The sequence below is a fragment of the Acinonyx jubatus genome, chromosome B4, assembly GCF_027475565.1.
Source record: "Acinonyx jubatus isolate Ajub_Pintada_27869175 chromosome B4, VMU_Ajub_asm_v1.0, whole genome shotgun sequence".
In the NCBI taxonomy this organism is placed as follows: domain Eukaryota; kingdom Metazoa; phylum Chordata; class Mammalia; order Carnivora; family Felidae; genus Acinonyx; species Acinonyx jubatus.
Genome location: NC_069387.1, coordinates 110,180,220 through 110,199,065, shown reverse-complemented (window position 1 = coordinate 110,199,065; position 18,846 = coordinate 110,180,220). Strand labels below are relative to the sequence as shown.

General features: G+C 35.9%; 1 long non-coding RNA gene across 1 annotated transcript in view; it reads right to left on the bottom strand.

The window, feature by feature from the left end:
• Window positions 1-18,846, bottom strand: part of LOC128316455 (uncharacterized) — a 123,355-nt gene that overhangs the window by 13,402 nt on the left and 91,107 nt on the right. Inside the window, exon 4 of the long non-coding RNA XR_008300387.1 lies at window positions 6,574-6,661. This is a non-coding gene — a long non-coding RNA (uncharacterized LOC128316455). The remainder of the gene's footprint in view (window positions 1-6,573; window positions 6,662-18,846) is intronic.

The window sequence follows — 18,846 nt, the reverse complement described above, 5'->3', positions numbered from 1 at the left end:
CTATGAACCAGGAAGTAGACCCTCACCAGGCACCAAATCTGTGGTGACTTGACCTTAGAATTCTCAGCCTCCAAAACTGTCACAAATAAATTTCTGTTTTTTATAAGCCACCCAATCTCTGGTATTCTGATATAGAAGCCTTTGAGGACTAATAGAGGTGGAGACAGTGAAGAAAAATAATGTCTTACCAAAGCTTCTTATGAGGATGATAGATAAAAATAGCTTGAGATACTGACATACGAATTCCCAGATTTATATACACATGGATAAATTAAATAAGATCATATAATACATTATCACAGAACAATATACATTCAATTGGTAGCTTCAAAAAGAAATTTTGGCCAAAAGCAGATCAAAGATCCTCCCTGTCTCTAACACTCAGGTTATTCTTGGAAGCAGCAGTGAATCCAGGCTCCAAAAATAATAGAAAAAAGGATCTATTAACACAAATGACCAATAAACACATCTAAAAATTCTCATCTTCATCAATAAGAAAACAACAGATATAAATTTATATCAGCAATGCTTTTTTATTTATTTATTATGAGAAAAAGCACACGTGCACAAGTGGGGGGGGCAGCAGAGACAGAAGGAGAGAGAATCCCAAGCAGGCTCTGTACTGTCATCATGGAGCCTGATGCAGGGCTCAAACTCATGAACAATGAGATCATGACCTGAGCCAAAATCAAGAGTTAGCTGCTTAACTGACTGAGCCACCCAGATGTCCCAACAATGCTCTTTTTAATAAGAAGGGAGTTGGTAAAAAGCCATCACAAAATCTCAGCATAGTTTTCTTCTTTATCATTTTCTTATTTTCCAAGATTTCCAAAAACAACATATGCTATTTCAGTAAACACAAAACAGTAAGTTATTAAATAAATGTAATACATATGTACCATATAAGAACAGTAAATAAAATATCCCATCCTCTTATTTATTATTCAAAGGCATCCACTGATCAATTTTAATACTTCCTTCTTACCATTTTTCTATTCTTAATTATAATTTAAAAAATATTTTGGGCTTGCACTAGAAGCTCAATATTATATCTTTTTTTTTCTAATTTAATATAATATGGATATCTTGCTGATACTTTCCTTCCAGAGTAGGTATTGTAAGTATTTAGATTGAACCAAATGAAATAGCCATTATGTAGGTCAAAATGGTCAAATATCAGCAATTTCATATGGCTCAAATGGATAGTTATACCCTAAAGCATAGTGGTAATAAGTGACAAGTAAAAAAGCAATAGCTTTTTTTAATGCCAATATATATTTCCTTTTTAAATGTTTACTTAGATAAATATCACATAAGATGTTTAAAATATGAAAATGTTTAAAACAAATAGACACTTAAGTTGTATGGTTAAATAAAATATCGAGTTGTTCAGTCCATTCACATCCAGAGAATTGTTGCTTTAGAGGAAACCGTGAAATAGCAGTCACACCAGAGTTGATGGGCTTTGTTCTGTGACCATCACCACCTGGTTCAGTGCCAAAATTGAAGTTCAAATGTGGGTCAGGAATATGGCAAAGATCCATGCTATACTAAGGATGCAACTTTGGTATCCCTATACTAAGGATAACATTGCTATGACTCAGTGATTGGGTTCAACTACAAACCGTCTGCACTCTGTAAATAAACTGAATTCCACTAATAGGCAGAGCTAACCAAAAACATAGTACTTGGTAGTTTATCTCCTCAGTATCATTTGAGGGGTGGCAAAAAGGCTCAGTACTCAAAATAGCTTTCCCACAGTTGCCTGGATTTGCCATTATTGTTGACTCATTTCTTTTCGTTAAGGTTTGTACTCATAATCTGTGGCGCTCTTAAATGTGAATATCACTGAGGGTAACACATTAAGATACAAGCCAAGTGTTACCCCTTTTCTTTAAAACAGGCAAACAAGAACATGACTCATCAGGAAAAAAATAGGCACAAAAGTTCATCTAGGGGAGATAGACCACTGATGATAAATTTGTTTCCTTCACAAGTTTACCTATGACCACTTGGCTTAGATTTCATCCAACAATAAATCATTCAATATTAACTTTCAAAAATCCAGCAACATCCACATAATAGTTGGGCTATGTCCCAGAGAATTCTTTGAATGGAACTCATGGTGTATTTTATAAAATCTTGAATTACTCCTAACTGTGGTTAATACTGGAAAACCTTGAGGCAGGTACTTTAAAAAAATTTTTTTTAATGTTTATTTTATTTCTGAGAGAGAGAGAGAGAGAGAGAGAGAGCGAGCAGAGGAGGTGCAGAATCTGAAGCAGACTCCAGGCTCTGAGCTATCAGCACAGAGCCTGACATGGGGCTCAAACTCTAAACCATGAGATCACGACCTGACCCAAAGTCAGAAGCTCAACCAACTGAGCCAAGCGCCCTGAGGCAAATACTTTGGAAGGTACTTGCCCAGCTCAAAGCTTTCCCTATTTTAGAATTACCCCTATATATACAGCTGGAATCTAGCAGTTGTTTGCCCTTCAGAGCCTGCATACCACTTCACAGCCACTTGAACCAATGGTAGGTCATCAACAGGCCTATAATTAGAATCTTCTAGGAATATGAAAATGGGACTGAATGGGGCTTGTTAGTTTCTTACAGATAGGAGAATTAATGTAAACTCAGGAAATGTGTCATGACCATGATTCACCATGCTCTGGAAGAAATAAAGACAGTCAACAAAGAGAGGCATACAGAGAGAAATAGGGATGAGAAGCATTGTGGTCTCCATGAATGATTAAGACAGAGGCTCCTTTGGTGGATTTTCATGATTTTAGTATTTCATCAATGGCGCTTGACCGTATTCTGAGATTGTGGGTCCCATGGGCATCTCTGATCCTTTACAATATATTTCCCTGTAATTATTAAGCTAAGTTGAAGTTGTGGCTAATAAGTGAAGCTACAACACCACCACCAGCAAAACAATACTAGCAAACACTCTGGAGTAGCTGAAATGCCATGTGGTGTTTTAAATCTTATACAATTTTCCATTTTTATCTTCACAATGATCTTATGTGAGAGGCCAGAATCATCTCCAAGCTCATATCTGGCAGAAACAGAGTATGAAACCAAGCAGCTGACAATGGCTACCTAGTATTTAACTACAGAATGTATGCAGAGTACCATAAAGTATGGTGTTGACCATCTGCATGAGACTCACCAGGAGTCACTGAAAAGAAAAGAAAAAAGAAAAGAAAAGAAGAGAAGAGAAGAGAAGAGAAGAGAAGAAAAGAAAAGAAAAGAAAAGAAAAGAAAAGAAAAGAAAAGAAAAGAAGAGAAAAAATCAGCACCTAGGTCTAGATATGACCACAGAATCACAATTTCTAGAATAGAAATTCTCCAGTTACTCCAGGTAATTCTCATGCACACTTTGAGAACCACTACTCAATGATCTAAGCAGAAGATTTGGGTTGAGGACTGCTGCTGGGGTTGTGGTGTCAATATCAACATGTGGGGGCTGGGGGTGGGGGTGGGGGTAAGGGTGTGGTCTAAGGAAGGGCAACAATGCAAAGAGGGAGAAGGATTTCACTTCCACTGCTGTCTCCAGCATCCCTCAGCACCATTTGTCTTGTCATTATAGAGCCTAATCTTGGGGGATTCAAAATATGAAAGGAGTGGGTCTGTGGATGGAAGGATTTTAGACTGGCCTGGTTGGCTATATAGATTTGGTTTTATAGATTTCTAATCCCAATCAGAATCATAAAAATTCAATTTTGAGAAATCCTAATCAAGCAAATAGTGGACTTTGGGATGATCATTTCCTAAATCATAACATCCTATTCTGCATGTGGACATTATGCACATTTTTTTTCTTTATTAGAAGTATATAATTGTATTTTTCTTCTTTTCCACCACCACAGGGATTTTCTGACAGGCTATCATTTGTGCTGATGAAACTGTTCCATTCCTAAAGAGTGGGAAGTCTACCTTGTCATATTTTATTGGTTCTTCTGGTCATTAAATTTGACAGACTACAAATCTCCTGTTTACCATTAAACAGACTATGAATGACAAGATAGTATTAAGCATTTCTGGTACACAGATTATAGTAGGGCAATCAATAGCACCATCATTCTAGGAAATTATTGCTGTAACTGAAGGGGGTGCAATGACCATCAAAAGAATTGTATGTTCTCTTTATAGTGCACTTAGCAAAACAAAACAAAACAAACAAACAACTTAAAAATAAAAATTAGGACAGTTCACAGTTGCAAACATTTTGATTAATAATGATCATAAGGGAGGGCAGGAAATAAATGATTCGGATCGAGACAGAGTATGTGACCTTTCTTTCGGATAGTATTTTCTCAACAGTATAAGGTGTGGGAAATAAGAGAGACTATTATCTAAATGTAATAGCACTACCCAACCTAATGGCCAAATGCATAAATCACCCATTAATTTTTTTTAAAAATGTGTGTGTTGTAGTGTTTCTCTATTAATGAGTTGATTATATTTTTAGAAATCATGGAAAATATGTAGACGCTGATGTCACTGTACTTTGGCTTTGCTAAGGATGCCTATTGTGAACAAAGTTGTTTCCTCCTTTGGCTCTGGGCACCAGACTGCTGCTCCCTCCTTCCCCACCCACCTACTCACTCCCTCCACTGCACCCAAACACTCTAGATCATAAGGAAAATATGTTTCTAAAGATTTAAATATGCTGTTTCCATTGCTGACTAAATTAAGTATGTAATTTCAGAGCCTTCTGTGTTTTTCCCACATGACTCCTCTTATGAATGTAATGAAAAACTTATTTATGTCATTAATTTCCTATTTGTGTTCTCCATTTAACATAAACCCCATGAGGATGAGAACCTTGTGTTTTTGTTTTTGTTGTTGTTGTTGTTGTTCTTTTGTTTTTCCCACCTCAGCACCTATAAGCCCCATGAAGAATGCCAGGCATTTGGGAATTGCTTTTTTTTAATTTTTTTTTAGTGTTTATTTTTGAGAGAGAGACACAGAGACAGAGTGCGAGTAGGGAAGGTGCAGAGAGAGAGGGAGACACAGAATCCAAAGCAGGCTGCAGGCTCTGAGCTGTCAGCAAAGAGCCTGATGTGGGGCTCAAACTCAACAAACCGTGAGATCATGACCTGAGCCAATGTTGGATGCTTAACCAACTGAGCCACCCAGGCACTCTTTTTTTTTTAATTTTTTTAATGGAATTGTTAAATATGTAAGAGTGTGTGTGTGTGTGTGTGTGTGTGTGTGTGTGTGTGTGTGTGTATTTTAATGTTGAATGCTTATATCCCATTTAACCTTCTACCCACTGTCACTGGATGCTTCTTGATTGAAAGAATGTATGGTAACCTGTTATTAGTTCACTAAAGTTAAAAGATCTAGGGGAACAAGAGGACTTTTACTTTCTCTCCATTACACAAAAATACACAGATTTGACCGCACCCCCAAAAAAGTACACATTAAGCTTGTTAGGACACAGTGATCTAACTCTTCAGATTTCATCATCCACATCTCAGTAACCCCAAGCAATCCCAAAATCTTTCTGTGTTTTTTGTTTGTTTCTTTCTTTGTTTTAAATTGCTCTATTCTTTTGACTAGGCTCTATCTCTTTCCTTAATGCCAATATCCCAATTTTTCCAACATAGCTTGTAGGCCTCTGTCCCCCTACAGAATCGCAGTACCTCAAGGATGGAGACTTTACCAGGAGTAACAGAGAACACTTACACTGCTAGGGCCATTATTGAAAAGTTACAGCACAGTGTATGTAATGGAGATTGTACTTCCAATTCTAACTGGTATTCCCAATACTGATACTGTATCCTGTTGTCAGTGGCCCCACTGTTTAGCAAAGTTGTCCTTTCCATTTATCTTCCTCAGAACATCTGACTTCTGCTAAGCCAAGTGTAGCTCCGTTAAGTCATCATATTTGGCACACAGGGTACATATACCCTGAGATGTTCTTTAGTTGAGGGAAAACTTGTGAATCAAAGGGCTCAACACTTGGTTTAAATTAAATGACAATTCAGACATTTCAGTGGAATTACACCATGGAAGAGGAAGACAGTCAGAAATGATAACTCTTCCTTTGGTAACAATCTAAAGTTTCTAATCATTCTACCCAGCATATACTAAAAAGTCTATCAAGTCTATCAAAAAACAAACAAACAAACAAACAAACAAACTAAAAAGTCTATCAAGAACATAATGAAGTTAGTGAGTCCATGGGCATTTGTCCTTAACTTGTGGTATGGAATCTACTAGGAAAAAGAATTAAAAAGTAATTTTATCATTTCCTTTCAAAAATACCAAGATCATTATCCTCTAGTAACTTAGAAAAGAAGAATAAGGGAGAAAGATAAAAATGAAAAACATTCTGGAAAAGGTAAGGTATAAGGGATAGAGAAGTGAGATACAATGAGGAAAACTACTGAATAAGAAACATATCACATTGTATGACTGACAGAAAACACAGAGAAACAGAAAGTATAATCCAAATTTTATGAGAAAAATAAATCTCCACAAAACCTTGGCATAAGATTAAAGTCATGAAACATTTTAATTAAAAACTCTGCAAACACAGACTAGAGGCATATTTACCTTGAAGATCCAAGGACAAGTAGTAACTGATTTCTCTGCTTCATGGGGTTTTCAAGCCAGAAAGTGATGATTCCAGGATTTCCAAAACCTTGCAATAAACATAAGAGAGAGAGAAGATAAAATCTTAACTTTCTTCTCTGATGGAAGTTTACGGATTCTCATTGTCCACAGATGGAAGCATACCTTGTCTTCTCGGGACTGCCACCGAATATACTACACAGGCATGCACACACACCCCCATATACAAAATCCATAGTAATAAATTTATTGTCTAATTGATTCTACTCACAGAGATATTTTTAGTTCTTTAAGGGCAAGTAAAAATCTCTTCTTCTACTGTGCCCCAGAGCATTTGAGATATAGAAGGTAATTAGAATGTACTTATTAGATAGAATTATATAACCAAATTTAAATCAAATAAATTCTGTTCTCTATGATTTCACATAATTCCTTCAGAATTTCAAAACTCTGAGGTCAGCCATTTTCCAGCAACCAACCTCCAACTTAGTTGCCCTAGAAACACATCAGTCTATACTCCTCCCTTCAGAACACAAAAATCAAGACAATATCTAGGGTTAAATATCCAGATTCCATTTTTATAGTCAAGATTGTTTCAATTTTGGATAATCCATGCCCATGGACTTGAGTTCTAAGCAAACCCATAAACATCTGTGAGCCAATATTACCTTATATTTCACATTTGGACAATAAGGCTTTTATTTTGTACCCATAATTTCAGAGAGCCCAATAATGTACTTTTAATATTGTTTACCTTGGTTAATATTAATAAACACCTTGAAACATTTATATATTTAACTTTTGTTTTCTGATAAAGACACTGGAACTTGGTATTTTCAAGCTAGGCAGTCTGCCAGTAACATCTCCAGTAACTATGCTTTCTTCTTTCTTATTTAGCAGAATACTGACTTTGTTGGTTTTGGCAAAGTTTCTACCTAAAAAACATTTCTCAGACTCTTGTGCTGTTATGGGTAGCCATGTAGTGATATTTCTGGAGAAAAAGATGTAAGTGAATTTACTGGGAAAAATTTCTAGAAAAGCATTGTAAATAGGAAATGGACATTTATATGATACCACATGTATCCACTTTGCTCTCGGCACATTTCCCCTCTTCCTCCCTGCAGATCTATAAGCCCAAGCTTCAGCAGCCATCTTGAGCATAGAAAATCAAAAAAAAATCAACACTGACATCCCTGAGACATTAGGCTGCCTACATCTGAATTTCTTGCTTTGAGGGAGTAACATAACAGCTATGTTGCTTAAGCTACTTTTCCTAAAATTATTAGTTACATGCAGCTGAACCCTGTCCTTAACTTTTACATCCAGTGAGAAGCCAAAGGTCCCATAGCTATAAAGTAGTATAACTTCTTCTGATTCCACAAGAAGGAGTGTAAGAAAAGAAATCCTCAGTGGTAAATCAGCTAGCCACAGTAATATTTAAGGGCTTACCTGCAGGGCTAGAATTAACTCTTAGACTCAACTGTGTCTGGAGATGCCAAAATAGGTTCTTGACTGTATCCTTCATTGTTTGTACTTATGCATTTGTCAAGTATTATTTAAAAGTTTACCATCAACAGATAATGTGTGGTCCAGAGGCCAAGGATTGAAGATGTGACTGCTACCAAGAAGCTTATAGTCTAATTGGGTGGCTATGGCACAAATAAATAATTAAGGGAAGAATCACTGTCATTGTGATAAATGCTACAAAAGTAATGTGTTATTATGACAGCATGTTAATACGGGAGTCTATTCCTGTCTGCAGGGTAAGAAAGGCTTTGGAATGTTAAAAAGTAAACTGAGGCACATTACAAGTTTTCAAGAGTTTATTTGAGCAAACATCAATTCCATCTGGGCAGTACCAAGCTGAAAGTGTTCAGAAATGCTCTGCCAGCAGGAGCTAGGTGAAAGGTTTTTACAGAGATGTGGAAACTAAGCAAAGGCATCATTTGGTTGGTTACAGCTTAGACGGCTGACTTATTTGGGAAAGCCTATTTTGCTGTTTGTAACTGGTCTTTCTTTGGTTTAGATTTCTTAACCTTGAGTTATGTGAAGAAATTTACTCTGGCTTAGGTTTTGGTTTACTTACTTAGATGTCAAGGCATTAGAGCCACCTTAGTCAAATGGCCTTCTTATTTAATTGCTTAAACAGTGAGAGAATGTAACATTTGTGATGACCTCTGAAAGATAAGTGGGAATTAGCCAGGCAACTGAGAGGAGTGAGGATTCAGGCATAAGAAACAGTATGTGTAAAGGTTCTGATGTTTAACGAGGGTTGGGAGAAGCAGTTCACAATTAAACTGGAAAAGTAGGCTTAACAGGTAGGTCCTTTAAGGCTGTTCTGAGATTTTATATTTTATCACAGAAGTGTTGGAAATCATGGAAGACTTGCAAGCAGAAGAAGCACATAACCAAATGGATTTGAGGATTAAAAACAAAACTACTATAACTGATAGATTTTTTTGTTGTTATGTTTTGGAGGAAGGCAAGAAGAAGCAGAACTATTAAGATATTATTGCAGTAGTTCAGGTGAAAGATGCTGGTGAGTTAAATTCAGTGGTAAGAGAGGAGTTGGAAAGAAGTAGGCAGACTTGATAAGTATTTAGGAGGTAACTCCCCCTGTATGTAATGGCTGATTGGATGAATCAAGAGGAGTAAGAATGAAGATAAGTGACTTCCTTCCTTCTGGTCTGAATAACTGAATGGATCCTGTCATAAAACACCAAGGTAGAGAATGTAGGAGAAGAAAAGAATTCTAAGAGAAAAACATTACTCCAGTTTGTTGAGTTTGAGGTATGTCTACCACATTCAAATGAAGATACGCAGTAGGCAGTTGAGTATAAAGGACACGCAGCTCAAGAGAATTCTAATTGTACATGTGGCCCACATATAAGGAATAACTTTATATATATTTATTGCCATACTCTTACCTCTTTTCTTTCTAGATTAGTAGCTCTTTGTACTACCAGTAAGTAGTTTTACTACTAATGAGAATTAGGTGGATCACTGTATCTTTATCCATCCTACTTGCCCTGCTTAATTTTCTCTCTCAACAATCCCAAATGTATTAGTCAACAAGCTAACTTTCTCAAAAAGCAACTTCATCCCTGAGCATTGCACCTGCCTCCCATAAACTATTAAAATAATAGAGGAATAACACCAATGATTCACCAAGCATGTAAATGTCCCAGGCACTGTGGCCTTCTTTGTATATGTGATTTCTAATCATCTCAACAACTCTATAAGGAAGTATTTCACCACAATTTTGCAAATGAGATTCAGATGCCACACTGATCACGGTATTCCTATGGTGACTGGGAGGCTTGCCTTCAATCCTGAGTCTCTCAGACTCCCACACTGTCCCTCAGTGTTCTCATTGAGGAGCTGATAAAAAATGTTTTGTGGTAGTGATGGAAACAAGTACCAGCTCTTCCTAAATTAGCCCTAAATACTACATGCAAATATTCCAGGAGTGTTTGAGAGAGTGTTCAGCTCTTTCCTGAGGAGAGCTATATTTAGAGATGAGACATGGGTGATGTTCAGAATATAGCTGCAGAAGCAGATTTTATATCTACTCCCTCTGTTTACTTTTATAATGGAGATGAACAATAGAGGCTTAAATTGCATTACTTTATAAATTAATATGTCAAAATATACCTCAAAAGTCCATTTCTTTTAATAAAGATCTCAGGGGGATGTCAATTTAGAGTAGTTGTGATGAATGCAAATTTAATTTCTATAGAAACAACAGAATGCTCTGTCCATAGTAGTTATCACCAGGTCCCCATTCAATACTCACTGCTTTCAAGAATATGGCACATTAATGAGACAGATAGGTAAGGTCGGAGAACCACCCTTTAGATTTTATCCTGACCCTACTTTATCTCAATCATTTCACCTTTTGTTTTTGCAGTATTACTCTACTGATTTTGCTCATTTTTCACAAGTGATAAGGCTCAAGATGGATGTAATCTTTTCCTAGTAGATTCTTTCTTCAGGCAGAGTACAAATTAATGGTGTAAATTATATATTTTAAAAGCATTCTAAATAGTGTGGAGTAGAAATGGAAATACCTTCATCTGCCTTGAACATACTCATTTTTATTTTCAAATATGTTTCTTAAAAATTATTTTATTTGGTAAAAGGTTAAAATAGGTTTCAAAATGATATTTTGAATATATTTCTTATATTTATTTTAAAAGAAAATTTCTTTAAAAATAAAATATTCTAGTTTTACCAGTATAAAAATAATAAATTCAAAAAATATATAAAGGCATAAGATTTACTCTACTTATTTCTAGGCTCTTTCATCTCATGACTATGATAAAATATACACAGTTTGTGTTTTGATAGCCTAGTTTGATAGGCAACTTTGAGCAATTTTTTTTCTTGTGAAAAGTACCAAATCATATTATGAATTAGCTTTGGAGACTTTTATCAGTTTAACCAGCTTCCTGGAAAATTTACAATATATGAAATTGAAATTAGACAAAAACTTGATCAGTGCAAAGCAGTGGTTCTAAGAGATCCCCTGAAAGTGTTGCAAACCTTAAGACCACTGTCCTTCCAAGAGGCTACCCCAAATGGCTCCAGAATCATGGCTTTTCCTTCCTTTCTACCTCAAGTGAGTATCTTTTATTCCCAGACTCTTCTCTGGACCAATCCAGAGAAGGTGATTCTGGGAAATGCAGTTCTATGAGGGTGGAGTATGATGCCAAACAGCAGACCATCTAGCATATTTTCTTATCAAGAGGTTAAAAAGGCTCAAGACCTCTAATGTTTCCTGATTTAATGATACTCATTAAAACAACATTATTACTACTTCTGCCTACTGGTACTCTAGGTGCTCTAAAGCTCCAAAAGAAGGGAACCTTACTTTTATTTTTAGATTTTACTAAAAGCATTGATTAGGTGAAGATTACATACAGTCCAGTCCTTGAGCTTTTTTTGTGTTTTGTTTTTTGGGTTTTTTTTTTCTACCTACATTTACTCCCTAGGTGTCACACTGCAGATTTGTGGCTTAAATTATCATCTATATACTGAAAACTCCCAAATATGTATTTCCAGCCTGAACTTCTCCCCTTCTACCATTAAAACATTCCCAGAATCCAACTGACCCTCACTTCCATGCCTCCCACCTTAATCCAAGCTAAACATAAATTGCCTGCTTATTAATTAAAGCTTTAGCCTTTAGTCTCCTACTCTTAACAAAGCAGAGTATATAAGTGATTCTTTTATTACTTATATATGATATATATAATCATGTGATATATGATATATATGTGTGATACATATGATATATATGATACATGTGTTATATGATATAAGTGACGTATCATGTCACTCCTTTGCCCAAAACCCTTTTGTGGCTTCCCCTTTCACGCAAAGTGAAGACCCAACTCAGTGCAATGTCCTACAAGGTCCTTGGATACCTGGCAATCATTATCTCCCTGACTTTGTTTCCTATTACTCTTCCCTGACACTTAATTCACTCCAGCCCCACTGGCTTATTGTTTCTGTACTGCACCAAGCATCCTCCTACATCAGGGATTTTGAACTGGCTTTTCCTTCTACTTTGAGTTCTTCACTCAGGATTCTGATCAAATGCTACCTTCATAATGAAGCTTTCCTTTACCCCTGTATAAAAAATAATATCTTAAAAAATAAAATAATAATTTACCCAACTACTCCATCCCCTCCCTTTAAATGCTTAAATTATTCCTTGGCAAATGTCTGTATATGCATATAAATATATATAATATATTTACTTGCTTTTGTCTCTTACCTCCACTAGATTTCAAAAGCTCCTTGAGGTTGAGAATTTTGTTTTATTCAATGCTATATCCATAGAGCAAATAATAGAGCCCAGCATTTCATACACACTCGATAAGCAACTGGTGAATGAGTAAATGAATAAAATCTGAGTAGTGCAGAGAAATGATAGGCAAGTGTGACCAGCAAGCCAGCATTTGAGTTTAACAGTAATAAGTGTATTAGGCTATCCAAGAAAGATGTCTACTGCATAGTGAAACTCATTTATCTAAACTGAATATCAACAGTTCTTATTCAATTTGGTATATATAGTCAGTAGTTTCTATTTTATTTGGCTCTACATTAATATAATATGCTGTCAGCCTGTGGACTAGCCCTTCTTCATAAAATAGCACAATAACTCCAGGCTGTATAGAAAAGTGAGAGCATTGTGTCATTTCTTTGACTTTCAAAATAAGCATTATTAAAACAAAAAAATTACTTCTTTTGTGATATCTGGAGAACTTACTCTGAATTAATATTTAACTGGCTCTTTAGCCACATGTCCGTATTTTCTACTGACCATTTCTACGTGAGTTTCTTCCTCTCTTCTTCCTCCTCAACTTTGTGCATTGTCTCTCCTCTGTCTGAATGCTCTTCCACATTGATTTACTGACAAAGTATTTTCTCTGCTTCTGAGATTCATGTTTAGTGCCAGTTACCTGCCTTTCCCTGGTTCTCATGTGGGTAGATCCTTATGCTCTTATTGAACCGTGAACACAGTTCTTGAAGGAAGTAACCGTAAATGTTATATAAATATCACGAGCCTTTCACACAGCCTTGCCTAGAGTAGGTATTTATTATATATTAGGTACTAAATTAAACATTTTCTGAATGCATATAAGGAAAACAACTAGCATTCAAAAATGCATAGCCATTCCTGAAGTCCAACATTTAGCATTGAAATCAGACTTTCTTACAGTCCACAAAGCTGTGCACTGAGAGAAAAAAAATCATTTTTTTATAACGTCACATACCTTGAACTTCAAGGGTCAGGAAATATTTAATTTTGTAACCTGAAAACATGATTTAGAGAAATTAAACTAGCAAATTCCTCACACAGGTAATATGCTTTATTCTTATCCAATAAATATATTTATAATAGATTTTAATGTGTATAGATTTCCCCTCTGTGAAAACCAATGGACTTAATAAAGTCACTAATTTATGTACACACACAGCTTTTTTTTAACATGAGATTTTGATTCCTACAGCTAGAAAAATGGTGAAATAACTCTCATTCCTAACTCTATCCACCCCTTGAAACCCTACTCAATCTGCAATCTCATTGGCAGGTGAACTTGATTTCTCTGCCAAATTGAGTCACTTGAAATGGGAACATTACTTTATTAGAACCTATTTGAGTCAAGTTAATCTGAAGAAAATACAAGAAAGAAAGAAAAAAAGTTGCCACACCATATGAATATGCAGAAAAGCATAACTTAAAAATGAATAGTTTAAGGAACAAAGTCTCTAAATAATGAAAAAATTTGGCTGGACCTCAACCTTACTAATTTTAGAAATTAAAATATACTGCTAAAATGACTGCTTCTCTAACACCTATATGAAATCCAAGGAGCTAGAAAGCTAAATAAGAGTTTGGTGGTTTTAAATATATGTCCAAAACTTCTTTGATACTCCTTCCCTTGAGAATTGGAGCTTAGTTCCCTTCTCTTTTTGTGTGGGATAAGCTTAGTGATTCACTTCCAGCAAAAGGAATTGTAGAAGGATACGGATCACTTCCAAGAGTAGGTTTTATAAAAAGATTTCAGCTTCTATCTTGTGTTATATTCAACCTCTGTCTCCTCATCTCTCTCTTTCTGTGTGTGTGTGTGTGTGTGTGTGTGTGTGTGTGTGTGTGTCTGTCTGTCTGTCTGTCTGTCTCTCTCTCTGTTTCTGTCTCTCTCTCTGTTTCTGTCTCTGTTTTCTCTATATCTTTGTCTCTATCTCTCTCCCTGTGCATGTCTCTATGTCTGCCTGTTGTCTGTCTCTCTCTGTCTCACTCTGTCTCTCTCATCAACCACTCTCAGGGAAACCAGCTGTAGCAGATAAGGCGGTTCTGGGAAGGTGGAAGCTAGCTCTCATGTCCTAAGGACACTCAAGCAGCCCAATGGAGAAGTTCACATGGCAAAGGACTGAGGCCTTCAGCCACTAGCCATGCCATGGGGTCACTTTGAAAAAGACTTCATCAACTCCAGTCAAGATTTCAGATCTTGAAATCTCAGCCCCAGCTGATGTCTTGATACAACTTCAACTAAAACCCTGTATTAGTTTTCTCTTCCTATGTATCAAATTACCACACACTAAGTGACTTATAACAATAATGTTCATTACCTCACAGTGTCCTTGGATGCAGCCAAGCTAGATCCAAGCCATGGATCCAGGCCCAGGCACAGCTTAAGAGGGTCTTCTGCTAAGGGTTCCACAAAAATGAGTCAAGGCTAAGATGAATTTCTTTCTGGAGTTCAGGATACTCTTCCAAGTTTCTGGTTGGCAGAATTAGTTTCCTTGCAGCTGTAGAATTCATGGTGACATGCTTTTTCAAGGCCAGGAAAAAAAAATCCTCTCTGACCTCTAGATCCTCTTTTAAAGGGTTCAAATCTAGGATAATCTCCATCTGAGGAACTTAAAGTCAACCAATTAGTCAAACAAACTTTAATTTGCTCTACAAATTCCCTTCACTTTTGCTATATTCTGTTGATTCAAAGAGGACTGTATACAAATGTGGATACCAGGGGACAGGAATCATGAGGGCCATCTTGGAATTCTGCCTACCACAGAACCTACATCAGAACCACTCAATCTGTTTCCAATTTCCTGACTCATGTGAGATAAGAAATGTCTGTTGCATTAAGTCGCTAAGTACTCAAGGAAAGGAGGAGCACTTTTACAGATATTTTGTTACACAGCAATTGATAACTAATACAATGAGGTTATATTTGCATGAATTATACTCAGGAAAGAGGTATTCAATAGCATCCCTCTTCTCTTCTTGGTTTGGAAATCCCAGTTCTGATGAAAGTAGATGTTGAAAGAGTACTATATTTAAGTAAGGTTATAACATTTGGGTTTCATATGAAGACCTTTCAGAAAAAAATAGCATAAAGAACTAGGAATTACAGAATATAATCCTAATACTCAAAATTAATTTAAGAAATTGATATAGAATTGGCACCAATTCTTACATCAGAGCTGTCCCCCATTTTTGTTTGTTTGTTTTGGTGTTGGTTTTTGGTGTTTTGTTTTGTTTTGTTTTGTTTTGTTTTGTTTGAGACAGAGAGGGAGAGAGCATGCACAGAGGGAAATGGAGAATCCTAAGCAGGACTCTATCCCAAGATGGTGAGATCACAACCTAAGCTGAAATCAAAAGTCAGACGCATAATAGACTGAGCCACCTGGCCATCCCAAGAGCTGTTCCTTTAAAAAGCTTTAATATAGTACATTATGATGTCAAAGTAGAATAGAAATTTAGAACAGAATCATCATATAGCCAAATCAAATCAACAAATATTTCTTTCTAACACATCAGTAATTAAAATTTTTCATATTGAAAATTATGAAATATTTTTTTCATTGAAAATTAATGCCCATTACATGAAATTCTGCTCTGTAACCAATGAGGTTTTAAAACAAGTTTCCCTACAGATGCTTTATGCAACCTTTCCTTAATACTCAGTACTAATGGCAATTAAAAGTAGTGGCACTGATATGTGTTTAAGTAAAGAGATTACTTCATTACCCATAAAACTGAAAGTTAATGAAAATAACTCTAACCTTTGATTCTTAGATGATTTCTGTATAATGTCTGTTTTCCAATATATAACCGATCTTCTTCAGAAGATATTGTATGTAAGTGAATTATGGATTACTCAAAAATCATGAATTATCCATAGATCACCTTGCTTTCAAATACTTACTAATTACTTAAACTGCTACTTATATAACTTGTTCAGTGTAATAGAACATTTATTTCAATAAAATAATCAATTCAAAAGAGAATACTAAAAAATAGTTATTATCTCTGTGTTAGGTAGGAAAACCCCAGAAAGCTAAAGAAGACAACTCTAACTTGGTGAGATTATTTGTATCAGTCAAATAAATGGCAGAAATTACTTGTTGTTGCAAAAGTGGGGACAGATGAGAAATTAAGAAATATAGCAATATGAATGTGAATAGTAAGTTCATTATGATTTGTCTTTTTTTTTTTTTGAGATAGAGCAGAAGAGTGTACACGAGTGGGGAGAGGGAGAGAGAGAATATTAGGCAGGCTCCAAGCCCAATGCAGAGCCTGTAGCAGGGCTTGACTCACGACCCTGAGATCATGACCTGAGCCAAAATCAAGAGTCAGATGCTTAACCAACTGAGTCACCCAGGCATTCCCATTATATTTTGTCTTTATTGTTTTGGTGAATTCCCAGCATAGAAGTGACATCTTCATTCACATACAAGTATGAATGAAGTTTTAAAGCCAAATATAAAGTAATTTTAGACTCTTTGCCTTACTGCTTATTATATATTACCATTTTTGCAACGTTGGGAAAATGAAGAGTTGGTCTTATATGCAACCCTTCATCTTATCTTTATGGCCAGCAGCACCACTGCAAAGCAGAAACTATGAAAACAAGAGAGAAGGAGGAAATAGTGAGCAATCAAAATTCTTTTCCTGAGGAGAAAGAGGCCTCTGATATCTCACTACTGATAAGGCAATTTATGAATGCGATTCCAGAATGTAATTTTATAATATTGCCTTTAAAAATAATAAAACTCTAGAAACAGGATTTAGGGCAATGCTGCATGGTGGAATGGGCTTTAGAAAAGCAGTTCTATACCCCTTATTTCATTTCACCTTCCCAGGTTTCCTGCAAGTGAATAAGGCAGGAGATATCTGACTTACAGACAAGAAATTGAGTCTCAGAAATATTGTTATTGGTCCAAGGTTGCATAGTTACTAAATGATAGACCTAGGAATAAAACTCAAGTCTTATGACTAGTTTTCTGAAGTTTTTCTACTAGGAAATGTCATTTTGACTCATCCATAGAAGATACATTTAGAATTGGATCTCCGTGACCCAGTAAGAGTCAGAGTCTTAATTTTAAAATGAGAAAGTTAAGATTTTATAACACTCAGATTCAGCATCACAAAGAGTTAAAGTGACTTAGTCCTAGTCTTACAGTCAGCCTTACAAAAGAGTTTGTATGGTACTGATGAGAAGTAGTGCTTTGTAGAAGATCAAATATCTAGGAAGTACTGGAACTATGTGTCTCCTCCACCTCACAAAGATCTGGAGTATAGTGAAACTTAGGGATATCAAGAAAATTATTCTCAAATTGGAGTGTTCATACCCCAGAGCCACTGTCTAAGATAATGTGTGAAACTGCAGGGCAAACTGGACACATCTTTCCAAAGTATTTTACTCAGTACTGACCAGCACAGCACGGCTTTCTTACACTAAGACAATGAGAAATATATGATAGGCTGTAAAAATCAAATGCATTATTAAAATGAAAGAGAAGACATCAAAGATATTTTTCACAAAGATATTTCTCACACATACGGTTTCTTGGATTCTGCCCCCAAGCTCCATGGGTGTTTATTTACTTTCCTCTGAAGTTAGAGTACAGTTTGTAAAAGACGGGAAAAAAAGAAAAAGAAAAAAAGTTAGGCAAGCAGTTCTGTAGGATACAAAGCCCCTTCCTCTCTTTTCATCTCTGTCCATGATATAATCCTCTAGAGAGAACCCACTCTTTTCTTAATATCCCAGGTCATAAAATTGTCATTAATTAGCTTACAACTTAGGGGTTCCTTATGTATCCATAAACATATATTTTAGCCCTCTGAATGGACTAAAAGATCTCTCCTTAAAAAGTTTGATAAAGGAATGCTGTATGCTTTTCAAATACAACACTTCCATTCTAAATAATTATAATACTGACAGGTTCACACGGACTTCTCATTGTTGGGCTGACTTATGCTGCCTGCTCCATCTGGCATCCCTTCCTTAGAACTTAAATTCTTTTGTTCCACTTAACCAATAGTCCCCTTTCTTTTCCTGCCCCCCATCCCAACCCCCATAAGCTAAAACCCATCTTTTCCCTACATCAGATCTATAACACTCTCCAATCAAATCAAGGATGATATTTTACTTAAAAACTGAGATAGGAATTGAATGTAAAAAATAAATTCAATTTATAGAATGCTTAGACTTAAACTTGTACACTATATAGCCTTTCCAGACTGGTTTCTTTCACTAAGCAATACGCATTTAAGGTTCCTACATATCTTTCTGTGGTGTGATAAGAGTATCTCTTTTTATGGCTGAATAAAATTTCATTGTATAGATGTACCACAGTTTGTTTACCCATTCACCTTTTAAAGGACATTTTGGTCACTTCCATTGTGGTACAATTATGGATAAAGCTGCTATAAACATTTGTGTGCAAGTTGTT